Consider the following 21,409-nt stretch of genomic DNA (forward strand, 5'->3'; position numbering starts at 1 on the left):
TGATCTAATGTGTTGGACTAGTGGTCAGGTCTGATCTAATGTGTTGGACTAGTGGTCAGGTCTGATCTAATGTGTTGGACTAGTGGATGGGTCACGTCTGATCTATTGTGTTGGACTAGTAGTCAGGTCTGTTCTAATGTGTTGGACAAGTGGTCAGGTCTGATCTAATGTGTTGGACAAGTGGTCAGGTCTGATCTAATGTGTTGGACTAATGTGTTGGATGAGTCAGGTCTGATCTAATGTGTTGGACTAGTGGTCAGGTCTGATCTAATTTGTTGGACTAGTGGTCAGGTCTGATCTAATGTGTTGGGCTATGTGTGGTGGTCAGGTCTGATCTAATGTGTTGGACTAGTGGTCAGGTCTGATCTAATGTGTTGGACTAGTGGATGGATCAGGTCGGGTCTAATGTGTTGGACTAGTGGATGAGTCAGGTCTGATCTAATGTGTTTAACTAGTGGTCAGGTCTGATCTAATGTGTTGGACTAGTGGATGAGTCAGGTCTGATCTAATGTGTTAGACTAGTGGATGGGTGTGATCTAATGTGTTGGACTAGTGGATGGGTCAGGTCTGATCTAATGTGTTGGACTAGTGGATGGGTCAGGTCTGATCTAATGTGTTGGACTAGTGATCAGGTCAGATCTAATATGTTGGACTAGTGGTCGGGTCTGATCTAATGTGTTGGACTAGTGGTCGGGTCTGATCTAATGTGTTGGACTAGTGGTCAGGTCTGATCTAATGTGTTGGACTAGTGGTCAGGTCTGATCTAATGTGTTGGACTAGTGGTCAGGTCTGATCTAATGTGTTGGACTAGTGGTCAGGTCTGATCTAATGTGTTGGACTAGTGGTCAGGTCTGATCTAATGTGTTGGACTAGTGGTCAGGTCTGATCTAATGTGTTGGACAAGTGGTCAGGTCTGATCTAATGTGTTGGATTAGTGGATGAATCAGGTCTGATCTAATGTGTTGGACTAGTGGTCAGGTCTGATCTAATGTGTTGGACTAGTGGTCAGGTCTGATCTAATGTGTTGGACTAGTAGTCAGGTCTGATCTAATGTGTTGGACTAGTGGTCAGGTCTGATCTAATGTGTTGGACTAGTGGTCAGGTCTGATCTAATGTGTTGGACTAGTGGTCAGGTCTGATCTAATGTGTTGGACTAGTGGTCAGGTCTGATCTAATGTGTTGGACTAGTGGTCAGGTCTGATCTAATGTGTTGGACTAGTGGTCAGGTCTGATCTAATGTGTTGGACTAGTGGTCAGGTCTGATCTAATGTGTTGGACTAGTGGTCAGGTCTGATCTAATGTGTTGGACTAGTGGTCAGGTCTGATCTAATGTGTTGGACTAGTGGTCAGGTCTGATCTAATGTGTTGGACTAGTGGTCAGGTCTGATCTAATGTGTTGGACTAGTGGATGAGTCAGGTCTGATCTAATGTGTTTGACTAGTGGTCAGGTCTGATCTAATGTGTTGGACTAGTGGATGGGTCAGGTCTGATCTAATGTGTTGGACTAGTAGTCAGGTCTGATCTAATGTGTTGGACAAGTGGTCAGGTCTGATCTAATGTGTTGGACTAGTGGATGGATCAGGTCGGGTCTAATGTGTTGGACTAGTGGATGAGTCAGGTCTGATCTAATGTGTTTAACTAGTGGTCAGGTCTGATCTAATGTGTTGGACTAGTGGATGAGTCAGGTCTGATCTAATGTGTTGGACTAGTGGATGGGTGTGATCTAATGTGTTGTTGGACTAGTGGCTGGATCAGGTCGGATCTAATGTGTTGGATTAGTGGTCAGGTCTGATCTAATGTGTTGGATTAGTGGTCAGGTCTGATCTAATGTGTTGGACTAGTGGTCAGGTCTAATCTAATGTGTTGGACTAGTGGTCAGGTCGGATCTAATCTGTTGGACTAGTGGTCAGGTCTGATCTAATGTGTTGGACTAGTGGTCAGGTCTGATCTAATGTGTTGGACTAGTGGTCAGGTCTGATCTAATGTGTTGGACTGGTGGTCAGGTCTGATCTAATGTGTTGGACTAGTGGATGGGTCAGGTCTGATCTAATGTGTTGGACTAGTGATCAGGTCAGATCACAATGTTGGACTAGTGGTCGGGTCTGATCTAATGTGTTGGACTAGTGGTCAGGTCTGATCTAATGTGTTGGACTAGTGGTCAGGTCTGATCTAATGTGTTGGACTAGTGGATGGGTCAGGTCTGATCTAATGTGTTGGACTAGTAGTCAGGTCTGATCTAATGTGTTGGACAAGTGGTCAGGTCTGATCTAATGTGTTGGACTAGTGGTCAGGTCTGATCTAATGTGTTGGACTAGTGGATGAGTCAGGTCTGATCTAATGTGTTGGACTAGTGGTCAGGTCTGATCTAATTTGTTGGACTAGTGGTCAGGTCTGATCTAATGTGTTGGGCTAGTGGTCAGGTCTGATCTAATGTGTTGGACTAGTGGTCAGGTCTGATCTAATGTGTTGGACTAGTGGATGGTCAGGTCGGGATCTAATGTGTTGGACTAGTGGATGAGTCAGGTCTGATCTAATGTGTTTAACTAGTGGTCAGGTCTGATCTAATGTGTTGGACTAGTGGATGAGTCAGGTCTGATCTAATGTGTTGGACTAGTGGATGGGTCTGATCTAATGTGTTGGACTAGTGGATGGGTCAGGTCTGATCTAATGTGTTGGACTAGTGGATGGGTCAGGTCTGATCTAATGTGTTGGACTAGTGATCAGGTCAGATCTAATGTGTTGGACTAGTGGTCGGGTCTGATCTAATGTGTTGGACTAGTGGTCAGGTCTGATCTAATGTGTTGGACTAGTGGTCAGGTCTGATCTAATGTGTTGGACTAGTGGTCAGGTCTGATCTAATGTGTTGGACTAGTGGTCAGGTCTGATCTAATGTGTTGGACTAGTGGTCAGGTCTGATCTAATGTGTTGGACTAGTGGTCAGGTCTGATCTAATGTGTTGGACTAGTGGTCAGGTCTGATCTAATGTGTTGGACTAGTGGTCAGGTCTGATCTAATGTGTTGGATTAGTGGATGAATCAGGTCTGATCTAATGTGTTGGACTAGTGGATGAGTCAGGTCTGATCTAATGTGTTGGACTAGTGGATGGGTCAGGTCTGATCTAATGTGTTGGACTAGTGGTCAGGTCTGATCTAATGTGTTGGACTAGTGGTCAGGTCTGATCTAATGTGTTGGACTAGTGGTCAGGTCTGATCTAATGTGTTGGACTAGTGGTCAGGTCTGATCTAATGTGTTGGACTAGTGGTCAGGTCTGATCTAATGTGTTGGACTAGTGGTCAGGTCTGATCTAATGTGTTGGACTAGTGGTCAGGTCTGATCTAATGTGTTGGACTAGTGGTCAGGTCTGATCTAATGTGTTGGACTAGTGGTCAGGTCTGATCTAATGTGTTGGACTAGTGGTCAGGTCTGATCTAATGTGTTGGACTAGTGGTCAGGTCTGATCTAATGTGTTGGACTAGTGGTCAGGTCTGATCTAATGTGTTGGACTAGTGGTCAGGTCTGATCTAATGTGTTGGACTAGTGGTCAGGTCTGATCTAATGTGTTGGACTAGTGGATGGGTCAGGTCTGATCTAATGTGTTGGACTAGTAGTCAGGTCTGATCTAATGTGTTGGACAAGTGGTCAGGTCTGATCTAATGTGTTGGACTAGTGGATGGATCAGGTCGGGTCTAATGTGTTGGACTAGTGGATGAGTCAGGTCTGATCTAATGTGTTTAACTAGTGGTCAGGTCTGATCTAATGTGTTGGACTAGTGGATGAGTCAGGTCTGATCTAATGTGTTGGACTAGTGGATGGGTCTGATCTAATGTGTTGTTGGTTGTTGGATGGGCTAGTGGATGGATCAGGTCTGATCTAATGTGTTGGACTAGTGGTCAGGTCTGATCTAATGTGTTGGACTAGTGGTCAGGTCGGATCTAATGTGTTGGACTAGTGGTCAGGTCTGATCTAATGTGTTGGACTAGTAGTCAGGTCTGATCTAATGTGTTGGACTAGTGGTCGGGTCTGATCTAATGTGTTGGACTAGTGGTCAGGTCTGATCTAATGTGTTGGACTAGTGGTCAGGTCTGATCTAATGTGTTGGACTAGTGGTCAGGTCTGATCTAATGTGTTGGACTAGTGGTCAGGTCTGATCTAATGTGTTGGACTAGTGGTCAGGTCTGATCTAATGTGTTGGACTAGTGGTCAGGTCTGATCTAATGTGTTGGACTAGTGGTCAGGTCTGATCTAATGTGTTGGACTAGTGGTCAGGTCTGATCTAATGTGTTGGACTAGTGGATGGGTCAGGTCTGATCTAATGTGTTGGACTAGTGGTCAGGTCTGATCTAATGTGTTGGACAAGTGGTCAGGTCTGATCTAATGTGTTGGACAAGTGGTCAGGTCTGATCTAATGTGTTGGACTAGTGGTCAGGTCTGATCTAATGTGTTGGACTAGTGGTCAGGTCTGACCTAATGTGTTGGACTAGTGGTCAGGTCTGATCTAATGTGTTGGATTAGTGGATGAATCAGGTCTGATCTAATGTGTTGGACTAGTGGATGAGTCAGGTCTGATCTAATGTGTTGGACTAGTGGATGGGTGTGATCTAATGTGTTGTTGGACTAGTGGATGGATCAGGTCGGATCTAATGTGTTGGATTAGTGGTCAGGTCGGATCTAATGTGTTGGATTAGTGGTCAGGTCTGATCTAATGTGTTGGACTAGTGGTCAGGTCTGATCTAATGTGTTGGACTAGTGGTCAGGTCGGATCTAATGTGTTGGACTAGTGGTCAGGTCTGATCTAATGTGTTGGACTAGTGGTCAGGTCTGATCTAATGTGTTGGACTAGTGGTCAGGTCTGATCTAATGTGTTGGACTAGTGGTCAGGTCTGATCTAATGTGTTGGACTAGTAGTCAGGTCTGATCTAATGTGTTGGACAAGTGGTCAGGTCTGATCTAATGTGTTGGACTAGTGGATGGATCAGGTCGGGTCTAATGTGTTGGACTAGTGGATGAGTCAGGTCTGATCTAATGTGTTGGACTAGTGGATGGGTGTGATCTAATGTGTTGTTGGACTAGTGGATGGATCAGGTCAGATCTAATGTGTTGGATTAGTGGTCAGGTCGGATGTAATGTGTTGGATTAGTGGTCAGGTCTGATCTAATGTGTTGGATTAGTGGTCAGGTCTGATCTAATGTGTTGGACTAGTGGTCAGGTCTGATCTAATGTGTTGGACTAGTGGTCAGGTCGGATCTAATCTGTTGGACTAGTGGTCAGGTCTGATCTAATGTGTTGGACTAGTGGTCAGGTCGGATCTAATGTGTTGGACTAGTGGTCAGGTCTGATCTAATGTGTTGGACTAGTGGATGGGTCAGGTCTGATCTAATGTGTTGGACTAGTGGTGGTCATCTAATGTGTCTAGTGTCTCTGATCTAATGTGTTGGACTAGTGGTCAGGTCTGATCTAATGTGTTGGACTAGTGGATGAGTCAGGTCTGATCTAATGTGTTGGACTAGTGGTCAGGTCTGATCTAATGTGTTGGACTAGTGGATGGGTCAGGTCTGATCTAATGTGTTGGACTAGTGGATGGGTCAGGTCTGATCTAATGTGTTGGACTAGTGATCAGGTCTGATCTAATGTGTTGGACTAGCAGTCAGGTCTGATCTAATGTGTTGGACTAGTGGATGAGTCAGGTCTGATCTAATGTGTTGGACTAGTGGATGGGTGTGATCTAATGTGTTGTTGGACTAGTGGCTGGATCAGGTCGGATCTAATGTGTTGGATTAGTGGTCAGGTCTGATCTAATGTGTTGGACTAGTGGTCAGGTCTAATCTAATGTGTTGGACTAGTGGTCAGGTCGGATCTAATCTGTTGGACTAGTGGTCAGGTCTGATCTAATGTGTTGGACTAGTGGTCAGGTCGGATCTAATGTGTTGGACTAGTGGTCAGGTCTGATCTAATGTGTTGGACTAGTGGATGGGTCAGGTCTGATCTAATGTGTTGGACTAGTGGATGGGTCAGGTCTGATCTAATGTGTTGGACTAGTGGATGGGTCAGTTCTGATCTAATGTGTTGGACTAGTGGATGGGTCAGGTCTGATCTAATGTGTTGGACTAGTGGATGGGTCAGGTCTGATCTAATGTGTTGGACTAGTGGATGGGTCAGGTCTGATCTAATGTGTTGGACTAGTGGATGGGTCAGGTCTGATCTAATGTGTTGGACTAGTGGATGGGTCAGGTCTGATCTAATGTGTTGGACTAGTGGATGGGTCAGGTCTGATCTAATGTGTTGGACTAGTGGATGGGTCAGGTCTGATCTAATGTGTTGGACTAGTGATCAGGTCAGATCTAATATGTTGGACTAGTGGTCGGGTCTGATCTAATGTGTTGGACTAGTGGTCCAGGCGAGGTCAGTACAGGTGGCTGGGACCGAGGGGAAAACGTTTGATCTAATGTGTTGGACTAGTGGTCAGGTCTGATCTAATGTGTTGGACTAGTAGTCAGGTCTGATCTAATGTGTTGGACTAGTGGTCAGGTCTGATCTAATGTGTTGGACTAGTGGTCAGGTCTGATCTAATGTGTTGGACTAGTGGTCAGGTCTGATCTAATGTGTTGGACTAGTGGTCAGGTCTGATCTAATGTGTTGGACTAGTGGTCAGGTCTGATCTAATGTGTTGGACTAGTGGTCAGGTCTGATCTAATGTGTTGGACTAGTGGTCAGGTCTGATCTAATGTGTTGGACTAGTGGTCAGGTCTGATCTAATGTGTTGGACTAGTGGTCAGGTCGGATCTAATGTGTTGGACTAGTGGTCAGGTCTGATCTAATGTGTTGGACTAGTGGATGGGTCAGGTCTGATCTAATATGTTGGACTAGTGGATGGGTCAGGTCTGATCTAATGTGTTGGACTAGTGGATGGGTCAGGTCTGATCTAATGTGTTGGACTAGTGGATGGGTCAGGTCTGATCTAATGTGTTGGACTAGTGATCAGGTCAGATCTAATATGTTGGACTAGTGGTCGGGTCTGATCTAATGTGTTGGACTAGTGGTCGGGTCTGATCTAATGTGTTGGACTAGTGGTCAGGTCTGATCTAATGTGTTGGACTAGTGGTCAGGTCTGATCTAATGTGTTGGACTAGTGGTCAGGTCTGATCTAATGTGTTATATATTATATTATATGGCACCTGTATGTTTTGATATGACCTCATGGCCTGGAAATAGAGATATTAGATATCAGTACAGCACTGATCAGGACAGGGTCTAGCTGTTATTATAGGACAGGGTCTAGCTGTTATTATAGGACAGGGTCTAGCTGTTATTATAGGACAGGGTCTAGCTGGTATTATAGGACAGGGTCTAGCTGGTATTATAGGACAGGGTCTAGTTGTTATTATAGGACAGGGTCTAGCTGTTATTATAGGACAGGGTCTAGCTGTTATTATAGGACAAGGTCTAGCTGTTATTATAGGACAGGGTCTAGGTGTTATTATAGGACAGGGTCTAGGTGTTATTATAGGACAGGGTCTAGGTGTTATTATAGGACAGTGTCTAGCTGTCATTATAGGACAGAGTCCAACTGTTATTATAAGACAGGTTCTAGCTGTTATTATAGGACAGTGTATAGTTGGTATTATAGGACAGGGACTAGCTGTTATTATAGGACAGAGTTCTCATTGGGAAACAATATTTCTTAGGCACTTGTTTTCAGTTCCTACCGCTTCCACTGGATGTCACCAGTCTTTGGAATTTGCTTGAGGTTATTTCTTTGTGCAATGAAGAAGTGTGGCCATCTTGGAAAAAGGTAACGCTGTTGAGAGTGCAGACTTGAAAAGTAGCGTTAGTTTCCTCTCGTCCTCTATTGAAAACAGATAGACCTGTCTTCAATTTGATCGATTATTAACGTTTAAAAATACCTCATTGTATTACAAAAGTAGTTTGAAATGTTTTGGAAAAGTTTACAGGCAACTTTGAGATATTTTGTAGTGACGTTGCGCAATTTGGAAGCTGTTTTTTTTTTCGGGATCAAACGAGCCAAATAAATTGACATTTTGGATATATATGGACGGAATTAATCGAACAAAAGGACCAATTGTGATGTTTATGGGACATATTGGAGTGCCAACAAAAGAAGCTCGTCAAAGGTAAGGCATGTTTTATATTTTATTTCTGCGTTTTGTGTAGCGCCTGCAGGGTTGAAATATGCTACTCTCTTTGTTTACTGTTGTGCTATCATCAGATAATAGCTTCTTATGCTTTTGCCGAAAAGCCTTTTTAAAATCTGACATGTTGGCAGGATTCACAACGAGTGTAGCTTTAATTTAGTATCTTACATGTGTGATTTAATGAAAGTTGAATTTTTATATCATTTTATCTGAATTTGCCGCGCTACGCTTGCGTCCCACTTGGCTTTTGGCCAAGCGTCCCCTATACCATAAGAAGTTAAGATCCTTGTTACTTAAGAGTGAATTTATATTATAGCTTTTTATCTTTAGTGATTGGTCTTTTAACCCTAACCCTAACCCTAACTTTAACCCTAACCCTTCAAGACTGTTGGAAAAGTATTCCGGGTGAAGATGGTTGAGAGAATGCCAAGAGTTTGCAAAGCTGTCATCAAGGCAAAGGGTGGCTACTTTGAATAACCTCAAATCTAAAATATATTTTGATTTGTTTAACACTATTTTGGTTACTATATGATTCCATATGTGTTATTTCAAAGTGAAGATATCTTCACTATTATTCAACAATGTAGAAAATAGTACAAATATTAAAAATAATGAAAAACCCTTTAATGAGTAGGTGTCCTAACAGTTGACTGGTACTGTATGCAAATTACATTTTTCGTAATTTAATTTTCAATAAATGATCAAACATTTCTAAAAACATATTTTCACTTTGTCATTATGCAGTATTGTGTTTCAATGGGTAGATTAGGGTTAGGGTTAGGGTTAACCTAACCCTAAACTAACAGGGTTAACCTAACTGTAACCCTAACCCTAAACCTGACCCTAACCATTTGTCATAATGGAGTATTGTGTGTAGATGGGTAGATTAGAATTCTGGCAGTAAAATACCAACATGTGGAATTGGTGAAAGTGGAATGAATTATTTCTGAAGCCACTGTATACTAATCCTGCCCCTACCCTGACCCAAACCCTAACCCACCTAACCCTGACCCTAATCCTAACCCAACTAACCCTGACCCTAACCCTAACCCACCTAACTGTAACCCTGACCCTGACCCTAACCCTTAACCCTGACCCTAGCCCCTGACCCCAACCCCAACCCCTGACCCTAACCCTAACCCCTGACCCTAACCCTGACCCTAGCCCCTGACCCTAACCCCAACCCCTGACCCTAACCCTAACCCTAACCCTAACCCTAGCCCCTGACCCTAAACCCAACCCCTGACCCTAACCCTAACCCTGACCCTATCCCCTAACCCTGACCCTAACCCCAACCCCTAACCCTGACCCTAATCCCTGACCCTAACCCCAACCTCTGACCCTAACCCTAACCCTAACCCTGACCCTATCCCCTGACCCTAACCCCAACCCCTAACCCTGACCCTAACCCCTGACCCTAGCCCCTGACCCTAACCCCAACCCCTGACCCTAACCCTAACCCTAACCCTGACCCTAACCCTGACCCTAACCCTGACCCTAACCCTGACCCTAACCCTGACCCTAACCCCTGACCCTAACCCCTGACCCTAACCCCTGACCCTAACCCCTGACCCTAACCCCAACCCCTGACCCTAACCCTAACCCTAACCCTGACCCTAACCCCTGACCCTAGCCCCTGACCCTAACCCCTGACCCTAACCCTGACCCTAACCCTGACCCTAACCCTGACCCTAACCCTGACCCTAACCCCTGACCCTAACCCTAACCCTGACCCTAACCCCTGACCCTAGCCCCTGACCCTAACCCCTGACCCTAACCCTGACCCTAACCCTGACCCTAACCCCTAACCCTAACCCCTAACCCTAACCCTAACCCTGACCCTAACCCCTGACCCTAACCCTAACCCCTGACCCTAATCCTGACCCTAATCCCAACCCCTGACCCTAACCCTAACCCTGACCCTAACCCTAACCCCTGACCCTAACCCTAACCCCTGACCCTAATCCCGACCCTAATCCCAACCCCTGACCCTGACCCTAATCCTAACCCTGACCCTAACCCTAACCCATGTTCTTTTTTATTATTCAAACAGTAATAACATGTCTATAGTTTAGATATACTACTTACATTTATGTTCCTGTTTCACTGTGATCTTAATGATTTAATGATTTCTTCCTCACTAGCGTTTGAGTAGCATATTGACCTTACTGTACCTGTCCAAACTTCCTGTTAGCCCACATTACTGTAAATTACAGCAAACATGAGTTCATATTATCACTGTAAACAGCAAATGTATCTGGAACCTTCTGGAATCTCTGAATATAGTGGATTAAATAATGATGGTCAGGATGATTAAACAGCACATTAATCTGGAACCTTCTGGAATCTCTGAATATAGTGGATTAAATTATGCTGGTCATGATTTTTTATTTTATTTTATTTATTTTACCTTTATTTAACCAGGTAGGCAAGTTGAGAACAAGTTCTCATTTACAATTGCGACCTGGCCAAGATAAAGCAAAGCAGTTCGACAGATACAACGACACAGAGTTACACATGGAGTAAAACAAACATACAGTCAATAATACAGTATAAACAAGTCTATATACAATGATGATTAGAGTTCCACTGAGGAGCGAACTGCCTGACTGCTGATGGATGTGCAGCCTGTCAGCTCAACTCAAAATGACGAAATACATATTTAAATGTGGTTGTTTGATCCTAATTTCGGTCAGACCGGCCTTGCTTTCTCACTTGTCTGAAACATCTTCATTGCTTTCAATGTTTTTATGAGCAGCGGAGTCACTGTTGTCTTGGTTTTGCCGACACTGCATCAATATTCAGCCAAGGGGACAATACACCGTTTCAATTAGAAGGAAATACATTTCTCTGTTTCACAAAGCCTTAAAAACAAATATTCCAAAAGATACATTACCATGGTATTTCAATGTTCTTTGTCACTGAAAACTATGTGGAATTTGTCACTTGATAAAATGTCTAAATGTATTTCGGATGACAGGGAGCTGCAGGAAATATGTCTTCACTGTGAAGTTTCAGTTCTTTGTGCAGTTGTTTTCTCCCTCTTCATGTCCTTTTGAGGGAAAGGCAGTAGGGTTGGTTAATGGAAGCCTGTTTGAAAGCAGGGGGCATTGAAGACCTGTTAGTATGTCTTCATTTGTTCTGCTGTCTATTGACACAAGACTATTAAATATATCCATTCAATTGGCCTCGTATATAAATTCATACAACGTCCTCAGTGCCTATTAATATACAGATAATACCATTACTATTCATATACAGATAATACTACTACTATTCATATACAGATACTACCACTACTATTCATATACAGATACTACCACTACTATTCATATACAGATAATACTAACATACCACTACTATTCATATACAGATAATACTACTACTATTCATATACAGATAATACCACTACTATTCATATACAGATAATACCACTACTATTCATATACAGATAATACTACTACTATTCATATACAGATAATACCACTACTATTCATATACAGATAATACCACTACTATTCATATACAGATAATACCACTACTATTCATATACAGATAATACCACTACTATTCATATACAGATAATACCACTACTATTCATATACAGATACTCCCACTGCTATTCATATACAGATAATACCACTGCTATTCATATACAGATAATACTAACATACCACTACTATTCATATACAGATAATACCACTACTATTATATACAGATAATACTACTATTCATAGATAATACCACTACAGATATTCATATACAGATAATACCACTACTATTCATATACAGATAATAATACCACTACTATTCATATACAGATATACTACTATTATATACAGATAATACCACTACTATTCATATACAGATAATACCACTACTATTCATATACAGATAATACTACTACTATTCATATACAGATAACTACTATTCATATACAGATAATAATACTACTATTCATATACAGATAATACCACTACTATTCATATACAGATAATACCACTACTATTCATATACAGATAATACCACTACTATTCATATACAGATAATACCACTACTATTCATATACAGATAATACCACTACTATTCATATACAGATAATACCACTACTATTCATATACAGATACTCCCACTGCTATTCATATACAGATAATACCACTACTATTCATATACAGATAATACTAACATACCACTACTATTCATATACAGATAATACCACTACTATTCATATACAGATAATAACACTACTATTCATATACAGATAATACTACTACTATTCATATACAGATAATACCAATACTATTCATATACAGATAATACTACTACTATTCATATACAGATAATACCACTACTATTAATATACAGATAATACTACTACTATTCATATACAGATAATACCACTACTATTCATATACAGATAATACCACTACTATTCATATACAGATAATACCACTACTATTCATATACAGATAATACCACTACTATTCATATACAGATAATACCACTACTATTCACATGCAGATAATAGCACTATATTCATATACAGATAATACTACTACTATTCATATACAGATAATACCAATACTATTAATATACAGATAATACTACTACTATTCATATACAGATAATACTAACATACCACTACTATTCATATACAGATAATACCACTACTATTCATATACAGATACTACTACTACTAATCATATACAGATAATACCACTACTATTCATATACAGATAATACTACTACTATTCATATACAGATAATACCACTACTATTCATATACAGATAATACCACTACTATTCATATACAGATAATACTACTACTATTCATATACAGATAATACCACTACTATTCATATACAGATAATACCACTACTATTCATATACAGATAATACCACTACTATTCATATACAGATAATACCACTACTATTCATATACAGATAATACCACTACTATTCATATACAGATAATACCACTACTATTCATATACAGATAATACTACTACTATTCATATACAGATAATACCACTACTATTCATATACAGATAACAGATAATACCACTACTATTCATATACAGATAATACCACTACTATTCATATACAGATAATACTACTATATATTCATATACAGACAGATAATACCACTACTATTCATATACAGATAATACCACTACTATTAATATACAGATAATACTACTACTATTCATATACAGATAATACCACTACTATTCATATACAGATAATACCACTACTATTCATATACAGATAATACCACTACTATTCATATACAGATAATACCACTACTATTCATATACAGATAAATACCACTACTATTCATATACAGATAATACCACTACTATTCATATACAGATAATATACTACTATTCATATACAGATAATATATACCACTACTATTCATATACAGATAATACCACTACTATTCATAGACAGATAATACCACTACTATTCATATACAGATAATACCACTACTATTCATATACAGATAATACCACTACTATTCATATACAGATAATATACCACTACTATTCATATACAGATAATACTACTACTATTCATATAATACCACTACTATTCATATACAGATAATACCACTACTATTCATATACAGATAATACTACTACTATTCAGATACTAGATAATATACAGATAATACCACTACTATTCATATACAGATAATACCACTACTATTCATATACATACATAATACCACTACTATTCATATACAGATAATACCACTACTATTCATATACAGATAATACCACTACTATTATTCAGATATACTATACTACTATTCATATACAGATAATATACCACTACTATTCATATACAGATAATACTACTACTATTCATATATAGATAATAATACCACTACTATTCATATACAGATAATACCACTACTATTCATATACAGATATACATTCATATACAGATAATACCACTACTATTCATATACAGATAATACCACTACTATTCATATACAGATAATACCACTACTATTCATATACAGATAATACCACTACTATTCATATACAGATAATACCACTACTATTCATATACAGATAATACCACTACTATTCATATAGATAATACTACTACTACATAGATAATACTACTACACTACTATTCATATACAGATAATACCACTACTATTCATATACAGATAATACTACTACTATTCATATACAGATAATACTACTACTATTCATATACAGATAATACCACTACTATTCATATACAGATAATACCACTACTATTCATATACAGATAATACCACTACTATTCATATACAGATAATACCACTACTATTCATATACAGATAATACCACACTACTATTCATATACAGATAATACAGATAATACTATTCACTACAGATAATACAGATAATACATATACAGATAACTACTATTCATATACAGATAATACCACTACTATTCATATACAGATAATACCACTACTATTCATATACAGATAATACCACTACTATTCATATACAGATAATACCACTACTATTCATATACAGATAATACCATACTATTCATATACAGATAATAATCACTACTATTCATATACAGATAATACCACTACTATTCATATACAGATATATATTCATATACAGATAATACCACTACTATTCATATACAGATAATATTCTCACATAGGTAACATACCACTACTATTCATATACAGATAATACCACTACTATTCATATACAGATAATACACTACTATTCATATACAGATAATACCACTACTATTCATATACAGATAATACCACTACTATTCATATACAGAGATAATACCACTACTATTCATATACAGATAATACCACTACTATTCATATACATATAGATAATACCATACATTCATATACAGATAATACTATTAATATACAGATAATACCAATACTATTCATATACAGATAATACTACTACTATTCATATACAGATAATACCACTACTATTCATATACAGATAATACCACTACTATTCATATACAGATAATACCACTACTATTCATATACAGATAATACCACTACTATTCATATACAGATAATACTAACATACCTCTACTATTCATATACAGATAATACCACTACTATTCACATGCAGATAATAGCACTACTATTCATATACAGATAATACTACTACTATTCATATACAGATAATACCAATACTATTCATATACAGATAATACTACTACTATTCATATACAGATAATACCACTACTATTCATATACAGATAATACTACTACTATTCATATACAGATATATACTACTATTCATATAGATAAGATAATATATACTACTATTCATATACAGATAATACCACTACTATTCATATACAGATAATACCACTACTATTCATATACAGATAATATAACAATCACTACGGTTTCACTACTATTCATATACAGATAATACCACTACTATTCATATACAGATAAACTATACTATTCATATACAGATAAATACTATTCTATCATACAGATAATACCACTACTATTCATATACAGATAAATACCACTACTATTCATATACAGATAATACCACTACTATTCATATACAGATAATACCTACTACTATTCATATACAGATAATACTACTACTATTCATATACAGATAATACCACTACTACTATTCATATACAGATAATACCACTACTATTCATATACAGATAATACCACTACTATTCATATACAGATAATACCACTACTATTCATATACAGATACTCCCACTGCTATTCATATACAGATAATACCACTGCTATTCATATACAGATAATACTAACATACCACTACTATTCATATACAGATAATACCACTACTATTCATATACAGATACTCCCACTACTATTCATATACAGATAATACCACTACTATTCATATACAGATAATACTAACATACCACTACTATTCATATACAGATAATACCACTACTATTCATATACAGATAGTACCACTACTATTCATACTGTACATACAAAGTACTCAGTGCCTATTCATATACAGATGATACCACTACTAGGGTTCGGGGCATGAAGGTCGAGGGTTCGGGGCTACTACTATTAATATACTGTTACTATTAATATACTACTACTATTAATGTACTGCTACTCTTCATATACTGCTACTATTAATATACTGTTACTATTAATATACTGATACCATTAATATACTGCTACTATTAATATACTGTTACTATTAATATACTGATACCATTAATATACTGCTACTATTAATGTACTGCTACTATTAATATTCTGCTACTATTCATATACTGCTACTATTAATATACTGATACTATTAATATACTGCTACTATTTCATGTACAGATAATACTAACACACCACTACTATTAATATACTGCTATTATTAATATACTGTTACTATTAATATACTGTTACTATTAATATACTGCTACTATTAATATACTGCTACTATTAATATACTGTTACTATTAATATACTGCTACTATTAATATACTGCTACTATTAATACTACTGCTACTATTAATACTACTGCTACTATTAAAATACTGCTACTATTAATATACTGCTACTATTCATATACTGCTACTATTAATATACTGCTACTATTAATATACTGCTACTATTCATATACTGCTACTATTCATATACTGCTACTATTAATATACTGCTACTATTAATACCTCTGCTACTATTAATATACTGCTACTATTAATATACTGCTACTATTAATATACTGCTACTATTAATATACTGTTACTATTAATATACTGCTACTATTCATATACTGCTACTATTAATATACTGCTACTATTAATATACTGCTACTATTAATACCTCTGCTACTATTAATATACTGCTACTATTCATATACTGCTACTAGTAATATACTACCAGACCATGTTGAATACAGATGGGAGCAGACATTCTGTCTACCAGACCATGTTGAATACAGATGGTAGGAAGAGCACACATTCTGTCTATCAGACCATGTTGAATACAGATGGTAGGAAGAGCAGACATTCTGTCTATCAGACCATGTTGAATACAGATGGTAGGAAGAGCAGACATTCTGTCTCTCAGACCATGTTGAATACAGATGGAAGCAGACTTTCTGTCCATCAGACCATGTTGAATACAGATGGAAGCAGACATTCTGTCCATCAGACCATGTTGAATACAGATGGAAGCAGACTTTCTGTCCATCAGACCATGTTGAATACAGATGGTAGAGGCCCAGTCAGTGCAGCTGAGAAGTGATGAAGGTCGTAGAGAATATAGGTTGAGATTCATTCCTGTTCTAAATGATTAACAGGAATTTCTCCTCCTACAAATGACTGAGGTTGTCGGCAAGGTGTTGATACAGGCAGCACATTAAGCTCTGGACAGGGAAGCTAATTTGCTTGTGATCAATTAACACAGACGAGGTGTAGCAACTCTGTTTCTAGTTCAGCGGCCTTTTGTGCCTCCCCATGAGCACTAATCATGTCCTCCATGGGCTTCAGAGGGCTGCAGACTGCAGCAGGACTGAGGGGATGAATTTAGCCTCCAGACTCTCCTCAGGCCATAGTCTGACAAGTCAAACCGTCCCAGGCAAACTAATCTAGCACTGGGACACCAGCTCCACATGAAAGACAGCTACACATTACTATTGGTGGAAAAAGTGTCATTTTAAATTCACCTCCTGTCAACGGCTGACGGGTTGAGAATCACAAATGAGCTGCTCATTTCTCTTTGTCTCACATCAGAAAATACTGTACTGTATATAATCACTACAGATAATACTGTATATAATCACTACAGATAATACTGTATATAATCACTACAGATAATACTGTATATAATCACTACAGATAATACTGTATATAATCACTACAGACAATACTGTATATAATCACTACAGATAATACTGTATATAATCACTACAGATAATACTGTATATAATCACTACAGATAATACTGTATATAATCACTACAGATAATACTGTATATAATCACTACAGATAATACTGTATATAATCACTACAGATAATACTGTATATAATCACTACAGATAATACTGTATATAATCACTACAGATAATACTGTATATAATCACTACAGATAATACTGTATATAATCACTACAGATAATACTGTATATAATCACTACAGATAATACTGTATATTATAACTACAGATAATACTGTATATAATCACTACAGATAATACTGTATATAATCACTACAGATAATACTGTATATATTATAACTACAGATAATACTGTATATAATCACTACAGATAATACTGTATATATATTATAACTACAGATAATACTGTATATAATCACTACAGATAATACTGTATATAATCACGACAGATAATACTGTATATAATCACTACAGATAATACTGTATATAATCACTACAGATAATACTGTATATAATCACTACAGATAATACTGTATATAATCACTACAGATAATACTGTATATAATAACTATAGATAATACTGTATATTATAACTACAGATAATACTGTATATATTATAACTACAGATAATACTGTATATAATCACTACAGAAAATACTGTATATAATCACTACAGATAATACTGTATATTATAACTACAGATAATACTGTATATATTATAACTACAGATAATACTGTATATATATTTTAACTACAGATAACACTGTACTGTGTAGAGCATTTGTATTCTTTATTTATTCAGTGAAAACCTGAGACCAGGGTCTCATTCACAAGGCTGCCCTGATCACAGCAACACAACAATCAATACAATGTCAAACAAAACAGCAATAAATTCAATGTCAAATAACATATCAAACGACAGCGGCTAGAGCATTGGGCCAGTAACGGAAAGGTCGCTGGTTCCAAAACCTAAGCAAACAATATGAAAAATCGGCAGATGTGCCCTTGAGCAAGGCACTTATCCCTATTTTGATCCAGGGCTCTGTTCTACTCTAGTTGACCCTGATCCAGGGGCTCTGTTCCACTCTGGTTGACCCTGATCCAGGGCTCTGTTCTACTCTGGTTGACCCTGATCCAGGGCTCTGTTCTACTCTGGTTGACCCTGATCCAGGGCTCTGTTCTACTCTAGTTGACCCTGATCCAGGGCTCTGTTCTACTCTGGTTGACCCTGATCCAGGGCTCTGTTCTACTCTGGTTGACCCTGATCCAGGGCTCTGTTCTACTCAGGTTGACTCTGATCCAGGGCTCTGTTCTACTCTGGTTGACCCTGATCCAGGGGCTCTGTTCTACTCTAGTTAACCCTGATGCAGGGGCTCTGTTCCACTCTGGTTGACCCTGATCCAGGGGCTCTGTTCCACTATGGTTGACCCTGATCCTGGGCTCTGTTCTGCTCTGGCTCTGACCCTGATCCAGGGGCTCTGTTCTACTCTGGTTGACCCTGATCCAGGGCTCTGTTCTACTCTGGTTGACCCTGATCCAGGGGCTCTGTTCCACTATGGTTGACCCTGATCCAGGGCTCTGTTCTGCTCTGGTTGACCCTGATCCAGGGCTCTGTTCTACTCTGGTTGACTCTGATCCAGGGCTCTGTTCTACTCTGGTTGACCCTGATCCAGGGCTCTGTTCTACTCTGGTTGACCCTGATCCAGGGCTCTGTTCCACTCTAGTTGACCCTGATCCAGGGCTCTGTTCTACTCTAGTTGACCCTGATCCAGGGCTCTGTTCTACTCTAGTTGACCCTGATCCAGGGCTCTGTTCTACTCTAGTTGACCCTGATCCAGGGGCTCTGTTCTACTCTAGTTGACCCTGATCCAGGGGCTCTGTTCTACTCTGGTTGACCCTGATCCAGGGGCTCTGTTCTACTCTAGTTGACCCTGATCCAGGGGCTCTGTTCCACTCTAGTTGACCCTGATCCAGGGCTCTGTTTCCAGGGCTCTGTTCTAGTTGACCCTGATCCAGTTGGATCCAGGGCTCTGTTCTACTCTAGTTGACCCTGATCCAGGGCTCTGTTCTACTCTAGTTGACCCTGATCCAGGGCTCTGTTCTACTCTGGTTGACCCTGATCCAGGGCTCTGTTCCACTCTAGTTGACCTTGATCCAGGGCTCTGTTCTACTCTGGTTGACCCTGATCCAGGGCTCTGTTCTACTCTGGTTGACCCTGATCCAGGGCTCTGTTCTACTCTGGTTGACCCTGATCCAGGGCTCTGTTCTCCACTCTGGTTGACCCTGATCCAGGGCTCTGTTCTACTCTGGTTGACCCTGATCCAGGGCTCTGTTCTACTCTAGTTAACCCTGATCCAGGGGCTCTGTTCCACTCTGGTTGACCCTGATCCAGGGGCTCTGTTCTACTCTGGTTGACCCTGATCCAGGGGCTCTGTTCTACTCTGGTTGACCCTGATCCAGGGCTCTGTAAAACAACACATTTCACTGCCTCTAACTGGTGTATCTGACAATAAAACATGTGATTATTATTGTGTGGTTTTCCAGCTACAGCGTCAGTATGTTGTGAAATGAACATTCCCCAGTTAATAGTGCAGCAGTCTGGAAGAACTTCTCATACATGTGTTTCTCTCTGCTGTTTGAGACATGAGGATTAGAGTCATGTTGGCTTCAGTCTTGTACCTTGGCACTTTAACTGTTACCCAACAGGGTCATACTACATATGACATATATAATCAGTTATAATGGACATGATACCGAGGTTTACATCGGTTCTGTCAGCTTACTGTCAGTATCTTAGTGTGGACATTCACCTGGTTTCAGACTGAGGCACCTAATAATTCATGCTAAATGTTGTTGATATTGAGTGCAGGGTACAGAGATCATATGATGTCACTTACTGTATAGAACTGTCTCAAATACCTGGATGCATCTTTATCCCTTTAAACCACTCTGGGTCTAAAGTTTCTATCCTGGCTCTTAGAGGAGCTGGGTCTGAGAGGAGCTGGGTCTGAGAGGAGCTGGGTCTGAGATGAGCTGGGTCTGAGAGGAGCTGGGTCTGGGACTGAGAGGAGCCGGGGCTGAGAGGAGCTGGGTCTGAGAGGAGCTGGGTCCGAGAGGAGCTGGGGCTGAGAGAGCTGGGTCTGAGAGGAGCTGGGTCTGAGAGGAGCTGGGTCTGAGAGGAGCTGGGTCTGAGAGGAGCTGGGTCTGAGAGGAGCTGGGTCTGGGACTGAGAGGAGCCAGGTCTGAGAGGAGCCGGGTCTGAGAGGAGCTGGGTCTGAGAGGAGCTGGGTCTGAGAGGAGCTGGGTCTGAGAGGAGCTGGGTCTGAGAGGAGCTGGGT

The sequence above is a fragment of the Oncorhynchus tshawytscha genome, unplaced genomic scaffold (assembly GCF_018296145.1).
Source record: "Oncorhynchus tshawytscha isolate Ot180627B unplaced genomic scaffold, Otsh_v2.0 Un_contig_3400_pilon_pilon, whole genome shotgun sequence".
In the NCBI taxonomy this organism is placed as follows: domain Eukaryota; kingdom Metazoa; phylum Chordata; class Actinopteri; order Salmoniformes; family Salmonidae; genus Oncorhynchus; species Oncorhynchus tshawytscha.